Below are 14,587 nucleotides of genomic sequence, written 5' to 3'. Positions count from 1 at the left end.
CCAGAAGGAATTTGAGCAACAATGTCATTAAGAGAAGGTGTAATAACTTAAAACATTGTTTTGCTTAAGCAAGTGCAGTAAGCTAATGCATTCTTTTAGGGCATGTTTGTTATACATTGCTGTGGGAATCTGCTGCTGTTTCTGAGATGTGGCTGGGCCCAGTCCTTCATGGAGCTGACCTGGCAGGGAACTGCCAGCAAGTACATTCAGAAAACAAATGAACACTCTCTTCTGCCATGAGTCTGGCCTCCCCGAGTCTTCTCACTTGGTTCATGTCTTAGAACTTATCTCAGCAGCCTTCTGCCTTCATCTTTCCCTCCCTTACTTTCTGGCTCCTAGATATTGGCATCAGCATCACAAATTGTGGCTTTCTCTTATGTAAAATAACACAGGCCTCTCTTTCAGCTCATCACCTGGCATTTGTTTCAAGTGATCCAACCCCAACTACCAACAGGATGAGTGTCTAGGTGTCAGGAGAGAGAGAGAACAGATTGGGGCAGTTGTGGTTTAAAGACAGTAGCCTGCAGAGTAGAATTTGTATACAGCCATGGTAAACAAGTCATGTTTCCCACATTCTTCTGGGATGTGGGAAACAAATAACAGACCTTCTGCCTGTATTCATTTTCTTACCTAAGAAACAATAAAATGCCTTGGCTTTAATATTTAATGCATGAAGTATCAGGAATACATGCTCATACTTTCTAAGAAAAAGATAAAATGTTTTGCTGGTATTTGAAACAAATATTTGAAGATCTCTAGCTTAGTAAATTTGAGTAGGACGAAAAATAGAAAATACAGAGAATATGTCAATGAGAGCAAGAGCGAAGATGAAGATTTGTATCGAAGGACACATCTACATATACAGGTACATTCATGCACTCACACATTATAGACAGCAAAAACTTCGCACATTCCTTATACTCATAAAGGCTTGGGCAGGTGTGTATGTACCATACTCATACTCTAGACACACCATACAAACAAATATGGGCATAGTTCCTCACACACACACCCCACTCTCAAAAAGACCTTCACTGAATAATCTGCAGAGATTGAAAATTTAATAGACACCAGTTCCCAACTGAGTAAACAACTTATAAATTCTCCCCAAACAGAAACACATGCCCTTATGAAAGGAAGAAGACATAGCAGCATAGTTAATCCTTTGGTGAAGCCTCACATTGCTACCTATGGGCTAACTTAGCCAGTCCTCATGGCTGAGATCAGTCTTGAGCCTTAAGAATCCAGCACACTGCACAGTGGCCAAGGCCTTTTCTGTGTAGTCACCTTGTATTAGATAGGTATGATCAATATGTTTTTTTGGCCTTTTTGAGACAGGGTCTCTCTGTAGCTCCAGCTGCCTGGAACTTGCTCTGTGGACCAGGCTGACCTCAAACTCACAGAGATCCACCTGCCTCTGCCTCCCAAGTGCTAGGATTAAAGGCATGCGCCACCACACCCAGCACGATCAATATTTTTATCTGTGATAAAAGGTGATCCGAGAGCAGATGACAGGAAAATATGTGGTGTCCAGCCTTGGGAATCTAATACTTGTCTTAGGAGATGACAAAGACCTGCATGGAACTTACCTGGATATACCCTTGAGATGCATCAAAAAAGTAAAGTGAAATAAGCTATTAACATCATACTCTGATTTGGTTTGCGTTTCAAACTGCAAATGAAAGAAAAATGCAAAGTATAAGAAATATATTTCTCCAGAAGTGACTGTGAGGTGCCAGCCCTAAGTGGCACATCCCTAATGCAACCTCTCTATCTAAAGCTCAGGGAGCATCACAAAAGAGGGAGTGAAAAAAATGTGAGAGCCAGAGGGACAAGACACCTGGTGCTTATTAATGCATTCTAGACACGATAGGGAAACTACACCAATGAAATCTCCACCATATAGTAGGATTTCTGCATAATAGCAAAACCAGTTAACATGCCAGAATGGATGGAAAGAATGTTATAAGGTCCCAACTCAAGATGAAGAGCTACAAGCAATCAATGGATACTGAGGGAGAATCAGTTTTCTCCAGGGACCAGCTCCCTGAGAGGTTATCTAACCCCAAATTGGCAGTCCTAAACACAGGTGCACATGAGCACCACTAAATGGACTCAGTACATTATATGTGTATATGTATGTATATGTAACAATAATATTCAAAGACAAGGACAAGAAATTGAGAGGGAGTAGGGGAGACATGGTAAGAGTGGGTGGGGAGGACTCCCTGGGAGGGATGGAAATAATGAAAAGACAATACTCACATGTATAATTCTCAAAAGAAAAAAAAATTAAAGAAACACATTTCTCCCTAGAATCCATTTAGGTGAATAGAAATGAGGAAGTTTCTTGTATGTTTCATTATAGTGAATAATATTAAGTCCATGTAGCATGTCATGCATGAGGGACATGCAGCTGTTGTGATGTGAAAGTTCTCAGGGTAAGACTGGGCTAGCTCATAACATGCACTTAATAAATCACTGGTAGATAAGTGGCAGGATCCCTAGAGAGAGGATTATAACTCGAATGGAATACAATTCTACTCTTTCCTGAGCTTTGTTGCATAACATGCTCTTTTCTGATTTTGTAATTACCTCTTGGAAAAGTCACTTAATCTCTTTAAAACTCAATTTTTTTCAATAGTAAGATGTATTGTAATACATTATATGTATTATAGCATATAATTAAATAAGCTAGTATATATAAAAACCCTAAACTTCATTTTTCAAACATTACTTAAATCATAAAAGTCATATATGCTTACAGTAAGACATTTAACAGTATTGAAGAGTGCTTTAAGGTACAATATAAAGTGTGGCCTAGCCTCCCCAGCCTCTTACTCCCACTCCCTAGAAGTAAATTGCTACTACCAGATCTTTCCTTTATATACTTAAAAAAGTACTATACAAGCTGGGTGTGGTGGTGCAGCCCTTTAATTCCAGCACTTGGGAAGCAGAGGCAAGTGGATCTCTGTAATTTCAAAGCCAGCCTGATCTATATAGTGAGTTTCAAAGAACAGGAAAAAAAATTGAAGTACTATACAAATACATGTGATCAGGCTTATCATTTATTTCAGATATTTCAACTTTTATGGCATTTTATACGTTGGAAAATCTTTTTAGCCAAAGAGAACAGTTGCGTCCCAGAGCATAGACTCTGAAGTGAAGACCAGGGTGGCTTTCAGAATTTGTTTTAGGTATCTTTCTACTTTCAAATGTTGAATTCTTTGGATAAAGGACAAAAATTTATCCTAAATCATGCCTACCTAGCATGCACAAGACCCTAGATTCGATCCCCAACAGTACCACAAATAAACTCTAAATTGAACTAACATTCATTCATTTATTCCTCCATAAAATATTTTCATGCTTTCCATGTACAAAGCTCTCACATAGCCAGTAAAGGCTAGAAAGGACCTCATAAAAAGAGCTGCATGCAGATACATGCATAGATTGTGTATGCTAAGAGGAGGCCTCAGGAATGCTCCATAGACCTGTCTAACTGGGCGTGGTGGCACATGCCTTTAATCCCAGCACTTGGGAGGCAGAGGCAGGGATCTCTGTGAGTTCAAGGCCAGCTTGGTCTACATAGTGAGTTCCAGGACAGCTGGAGTTACAGGGAGACCCTTTCTCAAAAAAAGCTTTGAGTGGGTAGTAGTACCATGCAAACTGGAGCCTTGCAGGTTAGTTAGAATTTGAACACATGAGAACTGGATTTCCTACAAAGGCTCAAAATTGTTGCCTTTGCACAGACCAGGATTTCTTTTTCCCCAGAACGATTTTCGTCCTTTAAACGTTTTCTAGTTCCATTGACCCAGATACCTTTGAGAAGGAATTTAAAGTTCTCACTAGATGCCTAGGTTTTGAAAAGGTGGCATTGAGCTACACTACCTTAGAATACACCAAGCCCCTGGTCTCCTGAGTCCTTATCAGGAGAGCTCCTGGTTTGCAGAATGCATGGGGCAGCTGAAGAGGAGGGTGTGGATGGTAAACAAAGGAAAATCTGGAGCCACCACACACTAAAACTGTCCTGGCTAAAAAAGTCAACACAAGGCTGAGTTGTCACTGTTAGAAGAGATTAAAAAGCACCCTCTGCTCTCAGCCCTGGTAACTGAGGCCCAGAGCTATAGTTCAGTCTATTCCAACACAAAGAGGAGAGATGCCGGCTGAGTCAGGTGTGGAAAGAGTCTAGGCCTATTCTGGTGCTCACCCACCCTGACACCCCCCAAGGGCCATCACATGCTTATTTGTACTGGGATTCATTGACCACAAAGCTTTGTAGGACCGAATCACTTAGTCCATGATTCAGTTCTATTCTGCATTCTGCTTCAGGACTGTAGATCCATTTACTGCATCTGGAGTTTGTGTTTGATTTTTGAGATAGGGTCTCATTATATAGCCTAGGCTGGTCTCAGTTATATAGCCTAGGCTGGGCTCAAAATGAAAATCCTACTGCCTTAGCCTCTTGAGTGCCGGGATCATAGGTTTGCGCCACACCATACCTGGCTGTTGGAGTTTGTGTTTGATTTTTGAGATAGGGTCTCATTATATAGCCTAGGCTGGTCTCATAACATAGCCTAGGCTGATCTCAAAATGAAAATCCTCCTGCCTCAGCCTCTTGAGTGCCGGGATCATAGGTGTGCGCCACACCGTACCTGGCTGTTGGAGTTTTGGATGCTACTTTTGTTTTTGGTGTCATACATGACCACGAGGTGCCAGGACTGTAGGGAAGGGGTCTGCTGAGTCTCCTTAGCTGGTGTCCCTGACATTGCATACTGAACTAGATGCCTTTCAGTGAGTTCATTAAAGAGCTTATGTTAGAGGGATGGTGACACTGCTGTATACAGTTGTGAGAACTCATCCACTTATAAACTTGAGATCTATGCATTCTACCTTATGAAAATAAGCCCTTGATTTAAACAAAAAAGCCTCCATCAGGGGACCTCACTTGTAAATCCTTGGATGTTTAGATAGGTGAATTCCCTGCTCAATGACTGTACCATGGTGACAGAGGTGGCCCACATACAGTAGGAACACTTGCCCTCATGGTCCTAGCCTCACTTTTGAGAGCCCTTTCCTTTTTCACTGATGACTGTGACACTCCCTGTACTCTTCAACCTTCCCCCTTCCCTCGGACCACAGTGCCACAGTGCCACAGGGCCACTGCCCCTCCCATTAGGTAGGCAAATGGATGGCACTGCAATACCCTAGGCTATGGTACATTCAGGAGGACCTAGGAAGAGTAATACTACATAATAGCCATAGCTACAGCTGTCATTCACAGGCATCTCCTATGTGCCAGACACTATGCTAGGTGCTTTCTGTGAGTTGTCATATCCAATCCTCAAAGTCCCCTGTGAGGTAGACACTCTTCTTAACCCTTCATTATAAAGAGGCCATGTAACTATGTCCTGCTGGTTAAGGCCAGAGATGGTATCTTGATGTTGCACCCCAAAGCCAGGGCTCTTGAACTCTGTTTCATATAGGCTCTTGGGAGGAAAGGATGGTTTTTAATGTTGGAATGGCAGGCCCTGGTGGAGGAAGATCATTTGGTGAAGACTTCTTCATATCCATTAATGGGGCCACATGGATGGCCACATAAATATGAAGCTATAATTGATAACGATGTAGTGGGCTCTGCCATCCATACAAGCTACTTTGTGCTTATTAATGCCACTAATTTCCAATCTGTAAGAACGGGAGTGATTTTGAGTCCAACAGAGGCCTTCTCAGGGTAGAGACTATAGATTGAATAACTGCCAAGATGATCACAGTTTGTAGAGCCAGCTCTGTAGAGGAATCCCCTATACCTCCTAAATCTTTCCCTGTAAAAGACCTGGAGGAACCCCTACACCTTTAAAGTTGTCTAAAACCTGACTCTGGGACCACTACAGGATTGCAAGACCCTTGATAAGATCATTGGCAGCTATGAGTCACACTCAGTCAACTCTGACTAACTGTGCGAGAAGGCCATTGGGCCTGTTTGCTTTCTTATTTGTGTTCTGGCTCGCTTCACTTGAAGCCATTAAATTTTTGTAGAAATGATATGGGTTACAAGTGACCCAAATCAGAACCGCAGGAGGAGGTACTTCTTTAGCAGTTACCAGGGTTGGTAGGGAAAGCAACCAACCTATCTAAAATATCTACCCATTTGAGGGGAGAGAGTGGGAGGGCCTAGAGACAGAGCTATCCATCCCAAAGACATCAGCCCTCTAGCTCTCCTTCAAAGGTGGTCAGAAAAAAGTCACCCCACCAGCCAGCTGCCCCTAACCTTAGTGGGAGCCATGTTGGAGCCCTAAGAGGTAGCTATTCTTGGTGGGTTGCCATGGAGGAGGAGATGATGAAGGCATGGACATGATAGACAGGGTTAATACTTCCCCTGTCTGCCTCATGCAGTTTCTGTGGGAAGAGGTTGTGAATAAGGTGAGTGTGATCTTGCTCTGGAACAATTCATCGGCACAAGCCTTAGCTATTGCTGCCTCTCAGAGGTGCCTCAACTTCATATACCAGGGGTCTGTGGTGTGGCCTGCTGGTGGCTTTCAGCATCCAAGAGCAGCAAGAACCTCCATCTAATGTGGATTTTCAGCAACTTCCAGAGCCTAGACTGAGTGAGATATTTGTCTCCTTGGGTCTCCTAGCCACCACAAGTAACTCATATCAGGATGCAGCAGAAAGAAAGCTCTTTGAACTGTTCTCTGCAACCTGGTATATTTGTTTTTATTATAAAATGTTACCATGTAAAGTGCAGACTATCCATGTAATGAAATGGTAGCCAGCAATGAGGAGAAAGGGGGTTAGGGATACATGCTACCAATGTGCACGGAGCTTGGAGACACTGCAAGATGAACAGACCACATTTACATAATGTTGGCATATCTCAAGTGACACATTAAATTACAGATTTCCAGGGACAGGAGCCTGGGGGTAATAGTAGGTGACTGCTAGGGACACAACACTTCTTCAGGTGTTGAAAATTTGTGAGATTGTCCATCAGGATAGTTGCACAGCTCTGTCAACAGCACATTCCTAATGAATGGATTGTCTGGTATGTTAATTATCTCAATAAACTCCTACCCACTACCTGAGGATAGATACTTAAGAAAGAAATGATGCAAACTAAAATGATCAAAATGTTAAAGAGAAAATGAAAAAAAAACAACAACAACAAAAAACAGACTGCAAACACAACTCTCAGTTCTTTGCCTTTTTATGTGGTCATTGTCACCACATACTTCTGAAAGTTTTACCCTTAACAGTTGTGTCTATTTTGTCATTATCTTTTATATTTTGTTAGTTTGCTGTTTTGCCCAGTTCTTTTCCAAATGATAAGCACTGAGGTTTCAAGAAATGTCACAATGATGGTTATTATTCTGAGTGCGTCTATAGAGCAAAGGATTATTTCTTGGGAATGAGTGTGAAATAAGTATTTCTTGCTGTGAAATTTACATTTCTTTTCTAATTTATTTCCCCAAATACAGCTTTGAGGTGCAAAAGTGAACGAGATGCAGGAGGAAACGTGTGTGAGGTCTGCAGTGCCCTTCCCGTCCTTCCACAGTAACAGACTCTCCTCCCCTATCTCAGCCTGTGTATATATGTTGGAGCATTGCTCACATATGTAAACACCTTGTGTCTAAGTGCCAGGAACTGCCTAATAGCTGCAGCTCAGAGAAACAGGGGCTAAATCTAGAAATTATATCTGCTTTTAAGGTTTTTAAAACAACCACATATTAGTGCTTGCGTGACATGGAAATAAAATCAGTGTGGCATGTGGCCTCGCAGAACCTTCATGAATGTTGGAAATTGTTCCAGCACAGATTAAAAAGCAAGAATGGATTTAGTGACATGCCAATTACCCATAATTCATAGTTACCACATAGAAAATAGTATTTTCTTTGACTCTCTTTCATTTGTTTTGTTAAAGAGATGAACATTAGGCACAACTAAAGTCTCCATGTATGTGTGGAAACAGTTATGTTCCTCTTAGTGGTGACCACTGGACTGAACATGGTGTTTCACATTTGTAATTGTGTGTTTTCTAAAACAAGATATGTATATGTATCTGTAAATATGTGTGAAATGGTATGCTGTATGGATTCTTTCACAACTTGCTTTTTAAAGGGAATATTATGTTTTAAAGATTTATCTGTGTCGATGTAGAACTAGTTCATTCATGTTATCTGCTATGTAATGTTCCCTCTATGATAATATCATATTTTTTTATCCATTCACTTGTTGGTGGATGTTTGTCTTAAGTTTCTTGCTACCACAGAGTCCACGTGCATGCTACTTTCTCCAGGGGCTGTGCTTAGGAATTGAGCCAATTCACACATCTTTAATTGCTTTAGCTATAAAGTAAAATTTCCTATTAGAGCAGGCTCCTGTTATTCTTCTGTCAACATTTTTTGGGGTGGGGAGGTGGATCAGTTTTCTTCTGTGAGTTTTAACATCAGCTTTTCCAATTCCATAAGAAATCTATTGGGTTTTTGGATGAGAAATGCAGTGATGTTCAAATGACTGGGTATTTTTTCAAATGATTATAGATGTATTCAAGGTTTTAATCTCTTCTGGCATTTTATGAAGTAAAATCCTTACGTAAAAGAAATCCTTAGGAAATAAACTTCTGATTGGTGTGCTGGGGGAACATAACTGAGTAGTTTCCTGAAAAATTAATATTTGTTAATTTTATCTTTGAGACAGTCTCCTTGTGTAGCCCAAGGTGGCCTCAAACTCTCAATCCCCCTGCCTCAGCCTCCCAAGTGCTCCATTACAGGTGTGCGCTGCCACGCCTGAATTGCAGAATGAAATTTTGACAGAAGACTGTAGCTCTCTTCAGTTTCATTTTTTTCTTTAATGGAATTAATATAGTTACCAAAAATTAATGCTTAGTTTTGAAAATAGAAGTTAAAAAAAATCTCTGCTTGACAGATCAGGGGGATTTATTGCCCCATAGTGGACAACAGCCAATGTCTGGTCTTTAGACAAGTAAGTGCATTTGATATTCTTGTTTGATTATGAAAAGCTGTATCTTCCAATTTGCTGGCAGACTTTCAGTCCCACTTATTGAGAGCTAATTTATTTCTGCTTCTCACATTCTAATTTTGAGGATCACTGATAAAGATGTCACAGCACATTTGCATGAGGGACTCTGGCTGGGTGAGGAGAAAACAGCTGTCAAGGTCATTGCCAGAGTTTATTCTTGACTCTGCTCCAGTTTCCCCAGGAATTACCAGATCCCTGGTTTGATGATGTCTCAGACCAAGTGTCTACAAGCCATGAGGATGCGGGAGAAGGCCACTTTTAGCACATAAAGAAGGAGGAGGATTGGGGATAGGGGTGGGGGTGAAATGCAGATCAGTCTTGGGTCTGCCCAGGGTCCAACTTCTTGTGGGTAAGACTGGGAGCAGTACCTGGAGGATAAGTTGTAATCACTGGCATTCCTTGAGAACTACTTGGAACCTGGTCCTCTTATTAAATGTCCCTGAACTACCAGGTTCATTTCTTTGGCCTCTCTTTGATCACTTGATGCTGCTAAGATTTTCTGCCTAGAACTATTCATTTGACCATTGTTGTGGTTTGAATGTGAAATGTTCCACACAGGCTCACATGTTTGAACACTTGGTTCAAAGCTGATAGTTCTACTTTGGGAAGTTGAAAAATTCTTTAGAGGTGGGGCCTAACTGGAGGAAGTAGGTTGCTGGGGGACAGGCATTGAGGGGTATAGACTGGCCCGATTCTAGCCTAAGGTCTTGGCTTTCTAGTCTGCTGAGTTGGGAGAAGCCCTAGCCCCTCATTCTCACCTTCAGGGACTCTGCTTGCACGTTCCCCGCCATGATGGACAGTACTCTCTAAAACTGTGAGCCAACTTAAACCCTTTCTCCCTTAAATTGCCTCTGTCAGGCATTTGGTCACAGCAATGAGAAAAGTAATTACAGGCATCGTGACAGCCTCAAGTGGTGTCCCTTCACATCCTATTGTTGCCTATCTCTGGCTGTGACTGTGACTTACACTGGGGACCTTCCCACTTGGACTTTAAACCAGTGTTCTCCAAAAACAGTAATGTTACCTGCACTGGCAGTTACAGCAGATTTCCTTGGGAGCTAATTAAAGTAACAGATTTAAGCCTCACCCAGTGGGATTAGGTGTGGCTCAGGAATCTGGTTGCTACAGGTCCCCATGTGATTCTGATAAGGGACCAGACTAGGGACTACTGCTCTAGTCAACTTTAACCTAAGGCCCCCATGAGAGACAGATCACCTAGAAAAGAGCTCTGGAAAGACTGTCCAGGTAGTGGTATTTCCAGCCATACTCATCTCAGGCTTGTCCCTCCATCTTGCAAGTCTTTGAGCCAACACAATTCCCTCCTGAGCATGACTTCTTCATTGAAACTGGGGGTGTTATGTGCCCGTGGTCTTAACAACTGAGGCAAGGTTGTCTGGGCTCATAGGAAAGCCTTTTTGACATGGGGCCACACTTAGGTGTTAACCACTGATTTGTGCTCTTGTGCCTATAGTTTTAATATCCTTCTCTTCTAGTGCCAAGCCAGACAATGCAGGGGTGCACAAAATAGGGATTCTAATCCAGCCAATGGAGCTCTGTGCAGAAGCATAGATTTTGTGTGGTATACAGCCTGTACCATCCTACGCAGTAAATTTAGTTTTTCCAAACTGCCTCCTCCAAATTTGTGCCCTCCCGGACCAAAACACTAAGAGACTGATTCCTAGGAATGTTAATGCTTGACAACCTCAGATGATCCAGGCTCTCCAAAGAATCCTAAAATTCTAGAATATTAGAGCTGAAAAATACTTAGAAATTACTTAATCTGGTATTTCTTTGACACAGATAAACCCAATGAAGTCTAGAGGAAGAAACTCAGCTAGGGGTGCATACCTAGGCCCTCAGCTCCAATGCTTGGGCTGATTTCACTGCAGTATGCTGGCCAACCCTTATAAGCATACAGGTCAGTGTTCTGCTGTGTTGTTCTTTATCCTGTTTTCTCCTATTGGCTCCACAAGAGAAAGCCCTCCCCCTAAAGTTTAAACCAATAAAGTACCCACTCCTTTGGCTGAAAATAGACATTCTAAAGGAGCTTGAGCTACAAGTGAAATGTGTTATGAAGTCCCCCAGACTCCCTTGGTAAGAGTTCAAATTAAGGTAGCATAAAGAACCTCTATTTTACACTGAAATTGCTATGTTAAAATTTAAGTTTAACCAAATAGTTGAATTAAGGTATAATTATTAGCATTACTAACCCATTTAGTTATACCTTCAAAGCTCTCACCACAGGGCACTCTCCTATAGCATTGAATATACATTCAGAGTAAAGTTTGATTGATAGAAAGTCCACTGATGCATGGCTCTCTAGGAACACAACTTTTGTAGAGAAAGAAGCCCCAAAAGTGTTTTATTTAAGTCATATCACACCACACAACACTAAGATCCTATTAGACAACCAGTCCTTGTTTTCAAGGAGCTCAGAAAACATAAGAGCAAAACACAGTAAGCCAAATAGTGCTGCAGGTTACAGTAAGAGAATGCCTTTTGCGTGCAGGTTGAGGACATCCTGAAAGCTCATTTCATGGACACAAGGGTCAAGCCAGTTGCCCCTCTTGACTTTATTGAGCAGTGTCAGGAACGATGCTCTTAGCTACAGCTCTGCACTGAGGCCAGACAAGTTGGTCTCAAGCTTCAGCATTTGGGTTAGAGTTTTGAGTCTCTGTTCTGAAAGCCCCTTCTGCATTGTTGTACAGTCTAGGTAAATGAACATTTAGCATGGTGCTGATTTGTGTGTACGTGTGTGAGTATGTATGCAGGTGTGCTTGCTTGTTGGTGCACATGTTCCTGTGCAGGTGGAGGCCATAGTGAACTTGAGTGTCTTCCTCTATCACTTTCTGCCTTCCTTTTTGAGACAGGGTCTCTCACTAAACCCAGAGTTTGCTTTTGGCTAGATTGGCTGGCCAGCAAGCTCTAGGGAACCATTTGTCACCACATCCCCCAGCTCTGGGGTTACAGGTGTGCACCACTTTGCCCAGTTTATGTGTGGGTGCTGGGGAACTGATCTCATGGCAAGCACTTTACCCACTGAGCCATCTCTCTAGCCTCACACTGATGATTTTAACAAAACATATCAGGGGAATCTCAGAACCAGACAGGACTTGAGAACACAGAGCCACTCCATGCATGGCATTTTACACTGGGGAGGATGAGGTCAAGTTAAGAGCAGTGACCTACCCCAGAGTCTCATATCTGATCTGTATCAGAGCCAGGTGAACACTTTTAGTGTGCTTCTCAATCTGAATAGACCATAATCTTTTCTTTCTTCCCTTCCTTTCCTTTTCTTTTCCTTCTACCCAAATATCTACCAGACATCTACCATGGCCTGGTAGCCACACATGCCCTATAATAGCTCTGCATGAGGCCCAACACAAAATTGTAAACTTACTTTAAGCATATGAGATTGTTAAATAACTTCATTTGTGTGGTTCTCAAATATGAACTTTTCATTGACAACATTATACCAAAATGTCAAAAGTTTGGATACACCTAACTCCTACACTATAAATACCACCTGGCATCTCCAATTGAGCCATGCACCCTAACATAGAAAAAAAAAAAAACAACACTAAACCAAAATTTGTTTAGCATAACCAGCAGCTGCTGGATCAGGAGCTAATGACTTGGTCAATGCTGTGACCCTGGATATCGCTCCTGATCTTTGCTGGAACAACTGCCCACTCAACAGGGCTACACATTAGCATCTCCTAGTGAGTTTTAATACAACCCCCATGCCTGGCTTCTCCCCAGCCAGCATGATTCAGTTGGCTGGCCAGCCCCGGCACAGGTTTATTTCAGTGTTCTCCAAGTGGGTGTATTGTTGCCAAGGTTGAGAGCAATATCAGTTCTCAATATTTTTATGTACCTGCTGAACCTAATTTGCTAGTTGATGGGCGCAGGGGTTGGATTTTCCAAGAGGTAAATGGATTCTTGGGCATGGAAGCTGTACCACCTCTCCCTACCCCACCTTCTCACCTATCTCTGCTTATTACATTGAAGAAAACATGGTTAAACTCCATTTTTATATATCTGTTTTGGCTCTTAGAATGAAACAAATGTTTTTACTATGAAAAATGCCCTCATCCCAAGTGATGAGCAAGGAATGGGTTCTCTGGCCCAAGAAGCCTGGGGATCCACTAGTGGCTCTCAATTTTGTTCTTGTGCTAAATTACATAGAAAGTCTCACACTGCTGTGTGAAGACCAAGGACTATTCTCCAACCACTGAAATAAAATCTCCGAAGTCAGGACCAAGGCAAGAATGCATTGTAGAGTGTCCCTGTTTTATGGGCAGAAAGGCTCTAGGGGGGTCTCACCTCAGGAACTTAGAAAGATACTGATTACAAACAAGGACGTTGCCTCAGTTTCCAATGTTGGAGAAATACAAATTGTTATTGATGGGATGAGGGGAGGTGATGACCTCAGAAAGTCTTAACAAGCCAGTTCTGAACCTTTAAAGAATAAAGAAGAATGTAATGATGAAAGGAGGAGAGGAATTATTCATTCAGCATAGGCTCATTAGGAAGGTCTGGGGTACTAACAAGCTTCGTGTTTAAACAATGAAGAAACAAGAGTGAGGGGCAAGAAGTACTCATACTTCAGGTAGAGGAAATGGCTCAGTGGGTAATGTGCTTGCCATGCAAACATGAAGGCCTGAATTTGGATCCCCCAAACCCATGTAAAATGGACGCAGTAGCACATGTCTGTAATGCCAGTACTTCTATGGCAAGACGGGAGGAGGAGACAGGACAACCCTAGAAGGTGGCAGGCCAGCTAGCCTGGCATACACAGCATTCAGCAAGAGACTGTCTCAAACAAGGTAGACGATGAAGACCTGTACCCCAGGTTGTTCTCTGACCTCCATATCCACACTTACACACATGCATACACACAGTTTTGTTTTTTTTTTTAAAGTACACAAAGTTAAGCAGTGTTGGGTACACTGGTCTGTTTGATCATTATCTGGAGTCTGGTTCTATGAGGTCCTGCAAGCTCTGGAGAAGTCCTAGTCACTGGAGGTATATTTTGGCTTCTATCACAAGGTGATTGTTCCTGCTCAAGGAGGCAGCTCAGTTACCATCTTGTTCTCTGACCTCCATATCCACACTTACACACATGCATACACACAGTTTTTTTTTTTTTAAAGTACACATAGTTAAGCAGTGTTGGGTACACTGGTCTGTTTGATCATCATCTGGAGTCTGGTTCTATGAGGTCCTGCAAGCTCTGGAGAAATCCTGTCACTGGAGGTATATTTTGGCTTCTATCACAAGGTGATTGTTCCCTGCTCAAGGAGGCAGCTCAGTTACCATCTTGGGGTAATCATTCCCATTTGGTGGGGTTGGAGGGGTACAGTCTTATAATGGAGTGATCTGCCTGTAAGGCTCACTGTTCTGTGAATCTTGAAAATACCTTAGTTACTCTTTAGTGTCTCAGTCTTGTAAGTAAGCAAGAGAGGTTAGGTATATTTAGAGCTAAACAACCTGTAACTTCAGTTTTTAGATGGGACACTCCCTAAATGATTAACATGTCTACAGG

At 42.1% G+C, this 14,587-nt stretch overlaps 1 protein-coding gene across 3 annotated transcripts in view; it reads left to right on the top strand.

The window, feature by feature from the left end:
- The window catches only part of Prkce (protein kinase C epsilon), a 559,250-nt gene that overhangs the window by 303,313 nt on the left and 241,350 nt on the right, over nt 1–14,587 (top strand). The gene's annotated exons all lie outside the window — the stretch shown is intronic.

The sequence above is a fragment of the Nannospalax galili genome, unplaced genomic scaffold (assembly GCF_000622305.1).
Source record: "Nannospalax galili isolate Female #2095 unplaced genomic scaffold, S.galili_v1.0 scaffold286, whole genome shotgun sequence".
In the NCBI taxonomy this organism is placed as follows: domain Eukaryota; kingdom Metazoa; phylum Chordata; class Mammalia; order Rodentia; family Spalacidae; genus Nannospalax; species Nannospalax galili.
The sequence above is the reverse complement of the archived record's forward strand: the minus strand, read 5'-3'. Positions and strand labels throughout refer to the sequence as shown.